Raw genomic sequence first — 16,017 nt, 5'->3', positions numbered from 1 at the left:
GAGAGAGAGAGAGAGAGAGAGAGAGAGAGAGAGAGAGAGAGAGAGAGCGAGTCAAATATCCATTCAAATTCATGCATGCATTGTGACATCATCGCTCGCTCGCTCGGTCGCGCGAACGATAACGACGAAACCAAAACCAAAAACATTGATTTATAATTGCATACAGTGTTTCATGCATCCAAACATAAATGAATGCACTGCTGCACCGAAATTTTCATTACATAATTAAAATAATAATGGTCTTTTGGCTTCAATCGCATCGTCAAGCCTATTGCGTGCCACATTTTTCGTGAGTTCAGTGCTTGGGCGTGTGTGTGTGTGTGTGCAAATGAATTAACATCACGATTAATTTGACTGTCATGAAAATCACAATCCTATTTATTATGCAGTACTCTGTGATTTATTTTTGACGCACTATCCAAATTAAGAGACTTGAATTTAATTATTGTTATTATTTTTTGTTACGGTGTACATGTTTCTTTCACAAGCAATTGTTAAATTATTTATGGCATTTGAAAGAGTCGAAGTGAATTCACAGTTTAGGTATTAATTTCTGGTCGGGCAACCTTGTATCCTTTTTATGATTAACAACAAAAAAACTCAGATGACACATTATTCGATTATAAACTTTCCAATTCGTTGGTGCATACTTTTAGTTTGGACATAGTTTTGGAATTCAATTTTCACAACTTGTGAAATACGAATCCAAACTGGCGTACAAAAGTTTCGAAATAAATACTATATGTGCCATTCAAAACGAAAAAAATATGCAGAAAGTTTGGCCTGGATATGTCTTTTAAAAGCCAAACCGCAAATGGTCGAGTTGTCATTTTCGAATTAAATATTCGTATTCTCGATACAACCCTTAATTATTCACATTTGTCTCGGTTTTTGTGGTGACACCGCATACACATACTCACGTTCTAATATCAGGCTGATGGAACGCTTGACGCCACACATGAATTCATTTCAGTTTTATTTGCAATACACACACAAAACGCACACAGAGAAAAAGAAATGAAAGTGTAAGCACTTTGAATGGAATACGTGATTTGGACCAAATATAAAAATCAAGCAAGAGCTATAGCTACAAATGATTCATTTTTTTATGCATTTTCCGTTTGAAGCGGCGTCCAAATGACTGGGGGAAATAAAGAGTGAAAGGATGAGGACAAAAATGCAATTCGTATCTGGGCGAGAATTCATGGCAGAACAAAAAATAAACTACCGACGGCAGAAGCGCATTCAGATTTTCATCATGCATAGTTGAAATACCGTAATTTCATTTTTGTTCGTTAAAAGTACACGTATCAAAACAATTGCTGTACCACATAGAAAGACCAATGCGGAATGTTATAAAGAGAGTGAAAAAAAACCACGGTTGGAACGAATATTTTTATGCAATCATAGGATTAAAACGGGCTAAGTTTAAAAATGACCATGCAGAAAGGCTTATGATGCTTCTCGCTTCTGAATTACGGATCCTCGACTATCTACCCGTTTGCCAATTCTTTTTTTTTGTCTTCTATTCTGTATTCTTTTTTTTCATTCGTCGATGTAGCCGGCACATGTTCGCATAAACAGAAAAAAACACGCTTTAAACTCTCGGTAAAAGCACACGATCGTCATTCGGTGTATACGGCAAAGGAGGGAGCAGAAAAGCTTTTGAAAGGCTTTGGTATGCCAAATGGTTGTGTGCTTGCAAAATACCAATTAGATGAAAACAAATATTTTATGTGCAACTACTGCATAAATGCTAATGGAACACATTCAAACCGAAAAAGATTGAATTTGTAGGGTAGTTGGTGTAGTGATGAATGTTATCACGCAAATATCTCATTGAAATTATTCACTAGTCAAAACTTGGCCAATGTGTGTGTGTGTGCATTTACATGATTCCGGAAAGAGAGAGAAAGAAAACCGAAAGCGAGAGAGAGAGAGAGAGAGAGCTGCAGAGGACAGGAAAATTGCCGGCAACCAAGCCAAAATGAATGCTCGTTCAGGATAATAACATATGTGTGCGGACGGAAAATTTGCGGTCAAACTTGCAAATTTACGACGACATTTATGCATACATCAATATAAGTGTTTGTAGTTTGAAATGTTCGAATTTGGTTAGTGGTACTGCTGCTGGTACTGTTGCCGTCGCCGCTGTTAAGCAATGCGTCGGCAACTGATTCTGGTTTTGAAAATGGTCGGTTTTATGCAATTCGCTTTGATGGAACATTTTCAATTGCGAGTGTGACACATTCCAGTAGGTTTCAATTCGCAATTTGTGTGCATACAGCATTTTGCACAGTGTATCCGACCAAACAATCTATCCGGTTTTCTTTTCGTCAGCTTACTACTTGCACTTCCTGTATGTATGCTGCCCTCCTCCATCATTCGCATCCTCTTCATCTCTTTGTGTGTGATAGTGAGTATATGTGTGCTGTGTGAATGCACAATGAATGCAAAATTTCGCATTTTGCATGCGTGCCGCTTTCAAAAACTACTATTCATAAGTTCATTTGTGGTGCTGTTTCACTCCAAATATCATCCTCTCTCGTGCTTGCTCTTCTTCTCTTTCCATATTTTTGGCCAAATCTCCAACCAACAATCGGGCCATGCACTTCTGATGTATACCGATTTGCAAAAGAACCTTCGACACGTACAACTATAATTCGAGCACAATAAACAACATCGGCGACAACATCGAGACATCCCCTATGCGAATAATTCGCCCAAAACATACACACAAATGGATGGATGTATGTGTGTATGTGCATCTATGCTTTTGTGCTTTCACCAACAACTTTTTAATGAAATGCAAATTAAAATAATTATAAATTTAAATTCGACTATTGTTTTGGGAGTGAAACTTGCCATTATATTTATTATCAAATTGCTTGCTCTGGGTATAGCTCATGCCATTCTCTCTCACACTCTCTCTCTCTCTTTCTCTGCTGTGTGTTGTCGTTGTTACACAGTTTACACTGGAAAATTATATTCAATTTAGTGGGTTTCTTGTTTTTGGCTTTATTACCCCGAAGCAATATAACACAATTGGCAAATTCATAATAAAATTAGAAACTATATAACGAAAATGCAGATCGCGAGCTGTTTATGATCCTGAATTGTTGGACGATGATGAACTGACACGCTCTTGAATTGTCCAAATAGAATAAAATCTACTTTCACTTAAAATGGATTTTCATTGAAATGGAAATAACATGAAAATATTTCATGGCATTCCATTTTCTGAATTCTGTATCATTTCCTATAACGAAAGATCAACCGAATGCCATTCCATCATTGAAATTCATGCCAATGTAAACTGTTGTCGATGGTCAATATAAGCTTCACTAAATTTCTGGAAATTTATTATTGAAGAATTTACTATTTACAATTACGTACACACCATCAATATAGTAAAAAAAAACTAGCAATTTCAGACTTTATCCCTTTGAAACTGACTTAGAAAATTTTCGGAATGTTCAAATGTGAACAATTTTAATAATCGAAACAAGTTTTAAGTCTAAATTACAAAAACAATTTTGTTTCGTTGATTTATCGTTTGTGTTTCACTCTTTATTACCCCTGCCGCAAATATAGTAGGTTCGTTGTGTCAACTGTCGAATGTTTGTGTCGCCGAATGGGTACTTTTGTGATGCGAACGATGCTAGGTTCAAAAGTGAACTGACGAAAACGAAAACAATTTCATGTTGCATTATCCATTTCGGCAATGGTTTGGTGTCGGCAAACGTGAGTTGTGTTCAGTACGTGCGTCGAGGAAAAGTGGAAAATGTTATCGGTTGCAAATAGATTCGTAATTCAAAGCCAGTTGCTTGCTCTTTGTCTCATGGCATGCTCCATGGCAATCAGTTAGAAACATACATACACACATAAAACAATGACACATTCGAACATCCAATAGCGGTTTGAATTTGCGGATGTGCTTCTGTGCAAGATATCTGTTCTGATCTTTCTACAATCACATTATATCGTTTTGTTTACCTAGCTGCTTTTTTTTGGTTCGGTCTCGTTAAAAATCAACATTATTTCAATTGTTGGGAATTTCCAGTACAAAAAAAAATTCAAAGGATTACCTGAACTTGTTTTGCATTAATCTTGATAATAGTTTGATTTTGTGTTGCATCGTGATGCCCTAACTGCTACGATTAACACTGTATACCAGAAAAAAAAGACGACCATCAACTCTCCGATGCCATTATTTATTTTGTGTGCCATAAAGTTTTATTTTTAATTCGGTGGTTTTGTATGCTATACACGCAAAATGTGCACAGCACATTATTTGTCGCACATTCATTTTATGTCTGCTGTTGTAATTTATGAGAATGGTCGCACTTTTTTCCGCTCGGAATCAGATACATATATACATTTTTAATCAAAAGAAATACAGAACAAAGCGTTCACAGCCTCAACAATAATCGAAATAATGGGGAGATGAACCATTTGTGTCTCAAAGTAACATTGCGCACACGATATTCGTTATTCATTTGAATTTGTTTTAATGCAAATTACGATATTCATCAAATGTAATAATAAAAAGCTACACGACTAGAGAGAGAGATGGGCACAGTCTGCAAATTATAGGATTATGTATTTTTTGTGTTCATATTTTGGTTATTAATGCGCGAAAAAAAAACAAATTCATTTTTTGTTTTCATTTATCTGTAAAATGTTCGCTGGTGAATTTTATGTGGTGAAAAAAGTCAAATATGTACATAATGATAAATTTTCACCAGATATACATATTGTATTATTAATACGGCTGAAATTAAAACATTTATGAGGTCGCATTTCCATTTTTCGCTGGTTTTTTTTTTTCATCTGGTGTTGTTTGTGTTTGAACAAAATAAATGCAAATATTTACTCGTTGTCTAGATTTCTTGTTCATTGGTGTATTGTTATTGCTATTGACACGATCAAATAAATCGATAAATGATAAAGTTTATTCGATCCAACACTAAACTAAACACAAATGTCGATTGAAAATTAGTGCAGTGGTTTGGAAATTGTTTGGATCCGATAGTATCGCACAGCATTTTTGCATGCATTTTGAAACAGTAGTCAAGAACAAAAACAGTAGCAATACCGGCTGCAACGCACACACACACACACATTGAACGATTCTATTCGCATTCACTTTCACAAAATTTCATTATTGAACGGTATAAATTTCATTTTGCCATATTACAAAATGTGGTGGACGCATTGGCCTATGCGATTCGATTGTTTGCGGCTTTTAAATCAATTCAATTAACATTTTGTGCAAATGGTATAAACATGAAATTTGGTAATCGCTACAAATTGACATCATGTTCATTAGCACGCACACACACACACACATACAGAAACGGGATCCGCATTTCGATCTCCTTTGATAAAATATTGGAAAATTATAATCGATGTTTTTCATGCTCGAGAGAATCGAGGATTTCATTGGAAATGGGAATATCAAAATTAGATTATCCCGATGCCCAGTGTTCAACCTCATCATTTTTTTTGTTGTTTCAGTATTATATGAATCACTTCGGTGCTCTGTGTATCGATACGAATATGGTATTTTCAATTAAAAATGCATGCACTCATTACCGCATTGGATTTTGGACGATTTAACAAACGGAAATATTTAACTTTAAAGCCGAAAAGAAATTGTTTGCGTACAGACTGTACATGAATGTACTGTTATTTTGTGTACATAGGCGTGCAATACTTTGCTTATGAATGGAGGGATAATGTAGAGATAAAAGAACGTGCCAATTTCAATAGAAGCTAAAAAACATTGGAGATGGATATCGTGTGCGTGTATCTCTCGGTCGGATGTGTGTACGAGTGCGAAATGCGAATGAAAGGAAACCATCGAAAGCAGCTGAGAACCATATACACATAATCATTCATAATTTATTTACACGAGAACATAAACTCATCTCATCTCATTTCATCGGCATCGCAATGCGTCACACATTCAAAATTACACATGAGACTTTGGTTTATTGCTTATGGTTAGTAAAATGGTATTATGACTGTTTGCGTGCATCGATGTTACTATCTATGTATTGTATATCGTTATCATCACGTTTGCTTATGTGTGCCGGAAAGTGGCTTTATTGTCATGACGATTATAGCCGAATTTAAATCGAGTACATGTACAAAGGAAATTTGCCCGGCGCTTTAAGCCACTTTCCAAAAATGAATTATATTTTTGACGTTTTGCTTTTGTGTTGCTTCTGTTCTTCGACTGAATTGCATTTAAAGGCGTTTTTTCCATTTTTCGGTACTATCAAAATGTGAGACCTCCGATTGAATTTGATGCAATCCATAAATTTTGTTATTGAAGTCCTCTGACCGAGAGAGAGAGAGAGAGAGAGAGAGAGAGAGAGAGCAAACCAATAAGAGCAAACATCAATGTGTTCGACTGGTCGTGGTTGACATTTTCAGTTCGAGTAGTCGATATTGGTTTGGATTGCGAAAGAAATGAGAAAAATTCGTGCCCTTGTTCTAACGGCACTTGAATCCAACCGAATGCTACTCGAGGTAAAATTCACCGAATATTTAATCGTCATGCATGAAATGACAACGAAAGCCGTTAGCAACCGACAAAAGGATTTTATATCGGTTAACACAATTTGCCTTCTACCGTGTGTGTGTGTGCTTTTTTGTTGTTGCTCGTTTCATGTATGCATTTTTTGCACCTCGTTGCCAAACTGTTCTTTTCCGTTGTACATGTTATGTGCGCCTATTTTGCATACAAAATGCACATCAACTTCTTTTCACGGGCATTGCCATTTGGCCCCAAACCGTACGGCGCTTAACATGTTGATTGGGATTTGTTTCGCCATCATCATATCCGTATGGAGCCTAAACTGCAGTCACTACTTTATTATTACTTTTGTCGTTCGTTAATTCCATCGCAATGGATGCGATCAATGGTATCAGATGCGAAAAATTCCAACTATTCTCATGTTTTATTTTAGATGGAAAAGCGCCCAAATCAATTTCAACTCATATCTCATCAAAAACAGAAACAAAAAATTACACCATAGAAAACTGAATCGCAGCAAACAATTCGCAACCGCAAATTAATCCAAATGAAATTATGACCGCAGTTATAAAACTTGAAAAATCAATTTACATACCGGACTGCCGTTTTAATTTAGCTGTAGTGGTTGCAATAATGTGAAAATATATTTTTTTTTCTCTCGCTTAAATCGATGTCTACTTTAATTGAGTTATGGTTTTATCACAATAATCCGATTATTATTTTATATGGACGAATGGTGTTATTAAGCGACCAAATGAAAAAATACTAACATTATCCCCATTCGATTTGGCTTTCGATTTTTATATTATTTCAGTATTAACTGAAGTGGATTGCCATTGATGTGAATGATAGTGGTATAAAATCTGCCAATTTTCAAAACCAACCCACTGTAAAAGCCGTTTAATGACGGATTGAATATTTATTCGCTGTGCTCTTCTCTCTCTCCCTCTGCCTCTGTCCCTTCCGATCTATTTTTATGTATTTGCATAAATGACACAATTTGGACCAGTTTCAGTTAGCTAAACGATATGGTTATTTTGCTTTGGACGATTATCCATCTAGTATAAATCGCATTTGAATTACAAATCGCTATCAAACAAACTTTTCATGCAGCAGTAGTTAGTTTTGTGTGTATGGCTTGTCTGCCTGCCTGCCGGCGATTCACATAAGAGCGTGTGGTTGGTCGATGAGCAGAAAAAAATGAAGTGAAACTTTTACAGCGACTCAAGTAAATTAGTACCAACCGCGGTATACAATGAATAATTGAGACAAAGAAACTTCTTTCGATGTTCGCATTTTCATTGTTCTTTCGCTTTCACGTTGCATCAATGAATACGTACATTTATTCAACGATTTTTTTTTCTGTCATTTTCTAGCTAAAATAACGTTTATTCTCGCTCAATATACTTTTTAACTTTCGTAATAATCGCAATGACTTCTTATTTAACAAGTTTTGACGCATCATTTCCATTTTTTAGTCATTTTTCCAACAACACATTTTTAAATGTCCTATTTTTATCAGTTTGATATCAGTCGCGATTTGCCTATATATTGATACATCGGATCATGAAAATAGATTAACACACATAAATAGATGTTAATTCAATGAAATTGAATATCAATCATTCAATGCCAATTCGAATAACATTCGTTGTGATATTTTTGTTATCACCAACGCACACTACTATTTGTAATAATCCGCTTTTTCACATGCATATAAATTTACTTTTGATATACGGTTAATGATGCTCTCAATCAGGACGTAATCTGATATAATATTATCCACATGAAATGATGTTAATGTTCGACTAAATTAGAAAAAAATGGAAGTAAAAATATGTTTTTTAAATTATTTATTTAAATCCAAGATATTCTGAAAATTAACCTCACCCACTTTAGAAGCTATGGAGTGTTCAGAAGGTGTCAATTGAACAGATGCAGATTGATTATTTCCAATTTTTAATAAAAATTAGCTTGGATTGTTTCATTTGCATCGGAAAACATGTTACTTTGAAAGATCTTTAATCACTTTTGTCAAACTAGTGTACTTCATAGGTATGGGAGTCTTATTCATTGATTTGAAGTTGTAAAAAATTAGAGGTACGATTTTTTCAACTTAAATTCCAGCATGAATTTGTCTTAAATTCTGAACATTTGGAATGCTCAAAATGTGTGTAATACGTTTTGTTATGTGCACTGATTGAAATCTGAAATGTTTTTCAAATGATAAAAGATATTCGTTTTTCGTAACAAATAAAACGCTGAATTTTCAAACGAGAGACTTTATTTCATCAAACGAGTTACAAGTCAAGAAAAAGTTCTTTTAAATATGTTGTTTCATTTGGCTGGTTGCTCTTATGTCTCGTTTAATTGGAGTGAAGCAGGCATTCTTCTGGAATTGAAATAAGATTTGAAACAAATATATAAAAACAGAAACATCATCACACTTAATATTGTTTGTTCAATAGAAAATACTCAAATCAAATGTTTTTGTTGAAAAAAAAGAAGAAAATACTCAATTAAAATTCTATACTCACTATGGTTTAGGATCTATCGGATTCACGCATGGCCATTGGTTTTTGGCATCGAGAACAACGAACATCAACATAATAGAAATCTGATCTTCTCACGAGTATTTCTTTCGAAAGATTACAAATATAACAGAAGCAAGTAGCAGAAACGATCGGATCCATTTTCGTTTGGGTTATGTATTTCGTGAAGTGACCACTGAAGTGATAGATTTTTGTTCGGAAATACGATGTTGACGTTTCAACAACAAAAGTGAAAATGTATGAATCCGATCATAATAATATATTGAAAGAAATGTTTCGTTTGCAACAAAAAAGTGATTTCACTACTTTTTTTATTATCGCCTTTATTTATTTATTCAAACAATTTCACACACTCAACTAAACACAATCGATTTTTTGATTTCATCCGGTTCAAATAATACGATTTGTTTTTGATTTCATTTTATGTTTAGTTGAAATAATGATCGCAATTGATTTTTTTAGAACACTTTGTAAACAATAAAAAAAAAATATGAACAGGACATGATAAATCATCAATCAACGTTGCATTCGAAATTTGGGCATAAATATTTATTGAAACAATCTATTTTTGTATACAATTATACAATTTAATATCCAATTAGCGGAGTAAATATTTTGTGAGTCAGAGATAGGTTTAAAAAATGTCGAAGAAGATATGAATCATATTCAATAACAGGTTGGTTTTTCTAACCCAAAAACTAATTATATATTCAGGCATATATGTTACTTCCCAGTAACGCAAAACAACCTAGTTTCCATTAACATGTAGCTTTGGCTAATCTGAATGCCCATTTCGGCGGGCGAGATCACATTACTTTTCAGACCCCCATTGACCTTTAAATCAAGGAAGACGACTCTCACTATAATCGATGAGAAAAGATTGAATGAGTTTTTGGTATGCCGATTGCTTATAAACATCCATAGCCTTGATTCGATCTTTTTTTGGTCAACTAAATCTGTTAGTATTTCAAGACTTGCAATGAAGTTCCTGACTACGATTTGATTGCTCTATTTGCAACGAATTTCGTTCGTTTGAATTGATATATTGATGTAAAAAGTTTTGATTTTTGCATTATTTAAGACTTATTCTACTACAGAAGAGATATTTGATCGGAATATTTTCTAAAATGATACCATAGCAGGCGAATGTGAAAAATGTGTCTATATGACGGCAATAAAATCAAATTTAATACAAAAGAGACACATGAAAGCGCTTTAAATTGATGTAAATATAATTGAAAAGTAAACACGTGTTTTACGTATATTTTCGAATGAATTTTTTAATTGTTCAATGCAGAGTTTCTATCCAAAATGTACGTTTCGAATAAAAGTGTATCCAAGTAATAAACCAAAAATGTGTATAATCTTTGAAAGTATATCCATCCGAAATTATTGCATGGATATATGGATATCTGATGCGTTTGGATACCTGATTTTGTACACGAAAGAGCTCATATTTATTGGTGCAATAAATATAAAGATTTCTTTAATTTTAATGTGATTGTTAAAAAATTAGTTTATTTTGTAAAAAGTCTTGTCATTCAGTCGGGGTGTAGAAATTATCTGTTTTATATTTAATATGTTTGATATCTCTCTTTTTATTTTATGCTTAAAAAAATTATTATTATCATTCGTCAAAAGATAAATGTGATACGAATTGTCTTCTTCTCATATCAGTTTATTGAATTATTACGTTTCATTAAAATAATTTGCTTCCACACATTATTTACATGCATGTAGTGTTAAAAACAATGATCATATGAAATCTGTATAATCAGCCAAAAAAAGAATCTTTATTCAAAACAAACACACTTACGTCTGCTGATTACTTACCATAAATCTTCTTATCCGACACAAAAATGTAATTAAAAAAATTTTTTGGCAACAGTCAGTACATATATTTAAGGGTCTTGCTTTGTACGTAATATCGTTAATGTGATTTTAGAGAGGAAACCATCAACAAGTTATACGCAAGATGAAGTTTTTTGGCATTTTTCTTATTGTCTTATTGGCGGTGTTCGTTTCATCACAAAAATTAAGAAATGGTGAGCGTACAGTCAAAATTACATATTACTTAATGTAAAATTATTTTAATATTATATAAATACATATACAGAAGATGAGATCTGTGCACAAAGACCAGATAGTGGAATTTGTTTAGCATACTTTCCCATGTGGTTCTACAATGTATCTACCGGTGAATGTGGCAGATTCATTTATGGCGGATGTGGCGGCAATAGAAACCGTTTTTTAACAAAAATAGCTTGTGAAGCATTTTGTAGGAGAACACAGAGAATTGTTTAATGAAATTTAAAAAAAAACATATGTATATTTTTTTTTAAATAAATTTGTTTGAACACCTTACTCTGATAGTATTCAAAGACTTTGATTGAGAATTCATAGCTATAAGCTTGTGAATAACTTTAAACTTGTGAATGTATTTAAAAATCAATTCTATATGATTTCAACGAGAAAAATAAAAAATTGAATATTTCTTCATTAATGATTATGGTGTTTATCTTATTGTGGCCAAATAATGAATAATATTTCTCCTTGTTCATTTTTCGATCAAATGAAACTGAATGCAAAATAAGCATTGATCTCAACCAAACTAAATATTAAATAATAATAGAAGACAAATATGACAATAAGCTATCATGCATTCGTGTTTTTGTAAATAAATCATCGATTCAAAATCGATAAATTATCTTATCAATGTTCGAGTTCTTCATCTGTCCAAAGAATATTTCCATCACTATAAATTCTGGAGTTAAATACAGACGATAATTAATTACATCTTTGAAAGCGAATGAATGTGATCGTGCAACAAGTTCAGAAAATGCAAAATGTTAACATAAATACTGTCTTGTGTATATGTCAAGATAAATAAAAGCCATTATTGTTGTTTCCTGAAAGCTGCTTATATCAAAGAAATCTATAAATTAAAATGTATTCCGGCTGCATATTTAGCAAATAAATCTTTCTTTTCTTCGCAGAATTACTGTATTTTTTTTTTCATTCACATTGATTACACTCCAAACATTGAGTTCATTTTAATTAGTCGGATATTTTGTCTGTGAATTCCATTCATTCATTTAATTATATTTTGCCACGTTGTTCAAACAACCAGTTCAAACCATGTGCAATGAAAAATAGTTGCTCGACGGCTTCTTAAATCAATTTGCACTATGTCATTTCAAAAACAAAAAGAAAGAAAGAAAAAAAAATAGTTACCAGACACACTTACATTATTTCGCATCCACTTCATGATTAATTCATTTGCAAGACATACATTGACCAGAGAAAAAGGCAAGTGAAACAAGAATATTGCATACGAAATGAGAACAAATATAGAAAGAGGTGTTTCCTACGTTGAATTGAATGCATTTTGACCTGAGGCATATTGAAATCTACTAATTGAAATTGGAATTGGTTGGAAATGTAATTCGATGAAAATAAATGGAGAGTTCAATTGAAAACTGGCCACATAGTTCATTCGATTGAAATGGTTCACAATCGACAATTGTCTTATCGCAGAAATTTCAACGCAATTCAAATTGATTTTGCGAAATAAAAGTTTCTGTTTACATTCTCGATTCAATGTGGTTTGGATCGTTAAATACGAAATCCAAATGTGTGGGTAAGGTGTTTTACAAATGCACATTTGCACCCGATGGCAGTTGGCTGAATGAAATAAAGATGAAACAATACAAACAAAATGCTACTAAAACTATAGAGAATTAGTGAATTCCCTTCCATTTCGATCGAATGCGTCGTTCGTCCGAAGTTTTTGTGTGATACCGAGGGCAAATTAATTCGGTGCTTTTAAGCCAATACTTTTGCTACATTCTGCACACGGTTCGTCGAGCAGTGGAATTGTTTTCGCAACTATTCTTGACAACACTATATTGTATATGACGTTGAAGCGACAGCACAGCAACTTCTATTTCATGTTCTTTTTGTTTATTTTTTTGCTTAAGACATACAACTAGAGTATACGATTCGCACAACAACCCAAACAACAATTCAAAATGAGGAAAAATACATTACTTTTCTTGTCGGAAACCAACGGGAAAAAAAAGTGTAGAAAAAAGTGGATGAATGAAACCGAAAATGTTTCACAGTGTCCAAAATGGCATGCTTGGGATGAATCAGAGACATTATTTCGTAATGGAAACTGACTTCAACATACACTTATTTTTCTTCGTGTCGCTAAAAATTAATACATAACTAAGAGTGCAGTGAACACAGAGCCAAGTGGGTAAAATTTATGTGAAAAGTGTGTATACGAACAAAACAAAAATCGAGAGAAACTAATGGCAAATGCGAATGTTCGCACAATATCAAATAAATAATTTCTGTTTTTTTTTTTTGCTTTGCTCCGTATTTTATGCGATGCATTGTGTTTGCTGCGTGCGAAGATTCAATGACATGACCAATTTTGAATGCTGCACTACCACTAAGAGACGAAACAAATCCGACAGAAAACCCCAATATATATATTAAAAGCGGCGAAAACTTATCGAAAAGCGTGCATCGTTTGTTTGGATTGCTCAAAAGGGAAAAGTTTTTCGGTTGAAAATTGCGATTGTTTTTCACGATAACGATATATTTTTGGTGTGTTTGTGTATATGTACAATGGTGGTATAGCTCGCTATTTCGTACACTATAAACTTCAGCAATTTTCTTTTTATTATTTTACGATGCTGTGTGCGACATCGTTGCTGACATTGTTTTCGTTTGCCAACCAGACGAGGTGACTATAGTTAATTGTATTGCTTTCTCTCTGTAGAGCGAGAAAAAAAAACAACGACAACAAATCACACACAATACGCTGCTGAGATTATCCCGCGGAGAAAAGTTGCCGTTAAGTATTATTTTAGTGGTGTGAGACAATGGCTTCTAATAACAAACGTGACGAATTAACCAAGATTTCTTTACACATGACGAAATAAAGGAGATGTTAGTGCGAATGACAAAAACGAAAACTTCGCACAAGAAACGAATGACAAAAGAAATCTCTGCATTATTCTGGGTGGGTATCGTGGATAGATTGACACTTCCTTCGTTTTACTCAACCAAATTCTTATATTTATTTGTGTTGGCGAACGCATTACACTGAAACTCATATTTCGAATGTATAAATTAACGATTTAAGCTTTCAATTCCTTATCGTAGCGCATAAAGAATGATTTTTGAATTGCAACAAATGGTCGGACGGCAATTCAGTGCAATTCCATTTTCAGCAGATCTCAGACATTGACTGCTGAATCATCAGCATTCGCACACTTCTGGGATGGTAATCATGGTTGATGTGTGGCATGTAAAAATTATTTTTGTATCATTCTTCGCATTTCTTTTACATCTTGATTCGTGTTTCAATAAACAACAACAATAACACAGCATTAAGTGTTTTGTGTATATTTTTTTTGCTTTAATTTCTTCATTCCTGGTTTTGTTTGCAATAAATGCGTTCGAGATTTTCTGTTGTTTACATCAACAAATGCACTCTTCACTCCCATAAAGAGCAGTTGCAACGCTTATACATACAAAACATCTAGTTTCGAGTTCACGCCACTTTATTTATATTCGCATTTCTCATATGCAAATTTAATGCACACCGAAAAAAGGTGCATGAAAAGGAACACGTTTAAAACAACAACACACAAACTGCCCATTCGAACTTGGTGAATATGAAGAAAATCAAAGTGTTGGAAGAAAAACATACACACTTTATCTACCTCTTTAATTCTACCATCGAAACGGCAAATTCAGTCCGTTCAGATCAATTGATGTGAGTACAACGGCACGAAATTTTTATGTTATTACTTTAGTGCAGTATTCAGTTTCATTGACGACGCTGATGCTCCCGTTGATCCACGATAAAGTTTCACATAAAAATATTCAGTACTTTTTTTGACACTGTCATTGTGATATCAGTTTTATGGAATACAGAACAATTGTGATGAATATTTTCAAGGTAAGGCGTTAAAATGCCAAATCCGATGTGGCTTGAGTGACAGAAGATTCTTGGAAATCAGTGACGAAAAAAAATGTTTCACAAACTGAAGAAACCGTGAAAGATTTGAAATCTCAACAATTTTTGCAGGAATATTGTGCATTCCATTACATTTAACGTAAGTACAAAAATACGAATATCAAAGAAGAAATTGGACCAAAAATCATGTTCTCGAATTCTTGATTTATCGACATATGTCTCATATATTTGTTTATCTTTTTTTGCAATTGACCAATCTCAGTTACAAATCTATTTTTATGGACAAATTCGGTGCACATGATAGAGGTGCGAGGGCGTGTTGTTGTGATTAATTATTGTTATGGCTTCATTTCAATTTTTTCGAAATCATTCTTCTCACAGTGTGAGACACACATTCTAGAGAAAAAACTGTATTTGTTTTTTCCGTGGCTTGAAAAGTTTATGGTCATGAAAAGAAAGACAGATTTTATATTATTATTCGTAAAATATTTCATCAATATCATTTTGCTCAATCATCATTGATTTGTTACATTGTATTTTGACAGAATTTGACACCCATGTTCGCCGTGTGTGATTATTATAATTGACAACAAATCCATTTTTGACGTCGGCTGAATTTGACGTCAGCTAGTAACCATTTGATAATTATGAAATATGATGCATGATTTTTGATTTACAATTAACATTGGCAAAACTATTTTCAATAGAACACAATGATAACACTCTATTACTTTCGCCCAAAAATGTTCAATTCAATTTCTTTGGACATTTATTTGACGGCCTAAGAAGAAAACAATAACATACAGAATATTCTGCAAAAAGTCGAATACAAATTTATGTGAGCAAAAACCAAATATACAAACAGACAGCGCAAAGGTAAAACAGCCTACTTACATAAGAAACACATGTAAGTAGGCTGT

The 16,017-nt window shown here is 33.5% G+C and overlaps 2 protein-coding genes across 9 annotated transcripts in view; one reads left to right on the top strand and one right to left on the bottom strand.

Moving 5' to 3' along the window:
* Window positions 1–3,665, bottom strand: part of LOC116337159 (beta-1,3-glucosyltransferase) — a 15,402-nt gene extending 11,737 nt beyond the window's left edge. For 3 of the 8 annotated variants that reach the window (XM_031761515.1, XM_031761516.1, XM_031761518.1), the window contains exon 1: window positions 3,401–3,496. The gene's annotated coding sequence lies outside the window, so the exon portion shown is untranslated. Of the gene's footprint in view, window positions 1–2,965; window positions 3,294–3,386; window positions 3,497–3,526; window positions 3,541–3,577 lie in introns of those variants that run through there. The other 5 variants (XM_031761517.1, XM_031761514.1, XM_031761522.1 and 2 more) reach the window with 5 other exon arrangements.
* An 11,547-nt stretch (window positions 3,666–15,212) lies between these two features.
* LOC116336982 (breast cancer anti-estrogen resistance protein 3 homolog) overlaps window positions 15,213–16,017 on the top strand; it is a 31,543-nt gene continuing 30,738 nt past the window's right edge. Inside the window, exon 1 of the mRNA XM_031761239.1 lies at window positions 15,213–15,236. The gene's annotated coding sequence lies outside the window, so the exon portion shown is untranslated. The remainder of the gene's footprint in view (window positions 15,237–16,017) is intronic.

Source organism: Contarinia nasturtii, unplaced genomic scaffold (assembly GCF_009176525.2).
Source record: "Contarinia nasturtii isolate CC-2019 unplaced genomic scaffold, AAFC_CNas_1.1 Cnas_scaffold_220, whole genome shotgun sequence".
NCBI classification, from domain to species: domain Eukaryota; kingdom Metazoa; phylum Arthropoda; class Insecta; order Diptera; family Cecidomyiidae; genus Contarinia; species Contarinia nasturtii.
The sequence above is the reverse complement of the archived record's forward strand: the minus strand, read 5'-3'. Positions and strand labels throughout refer to the sequence as shown.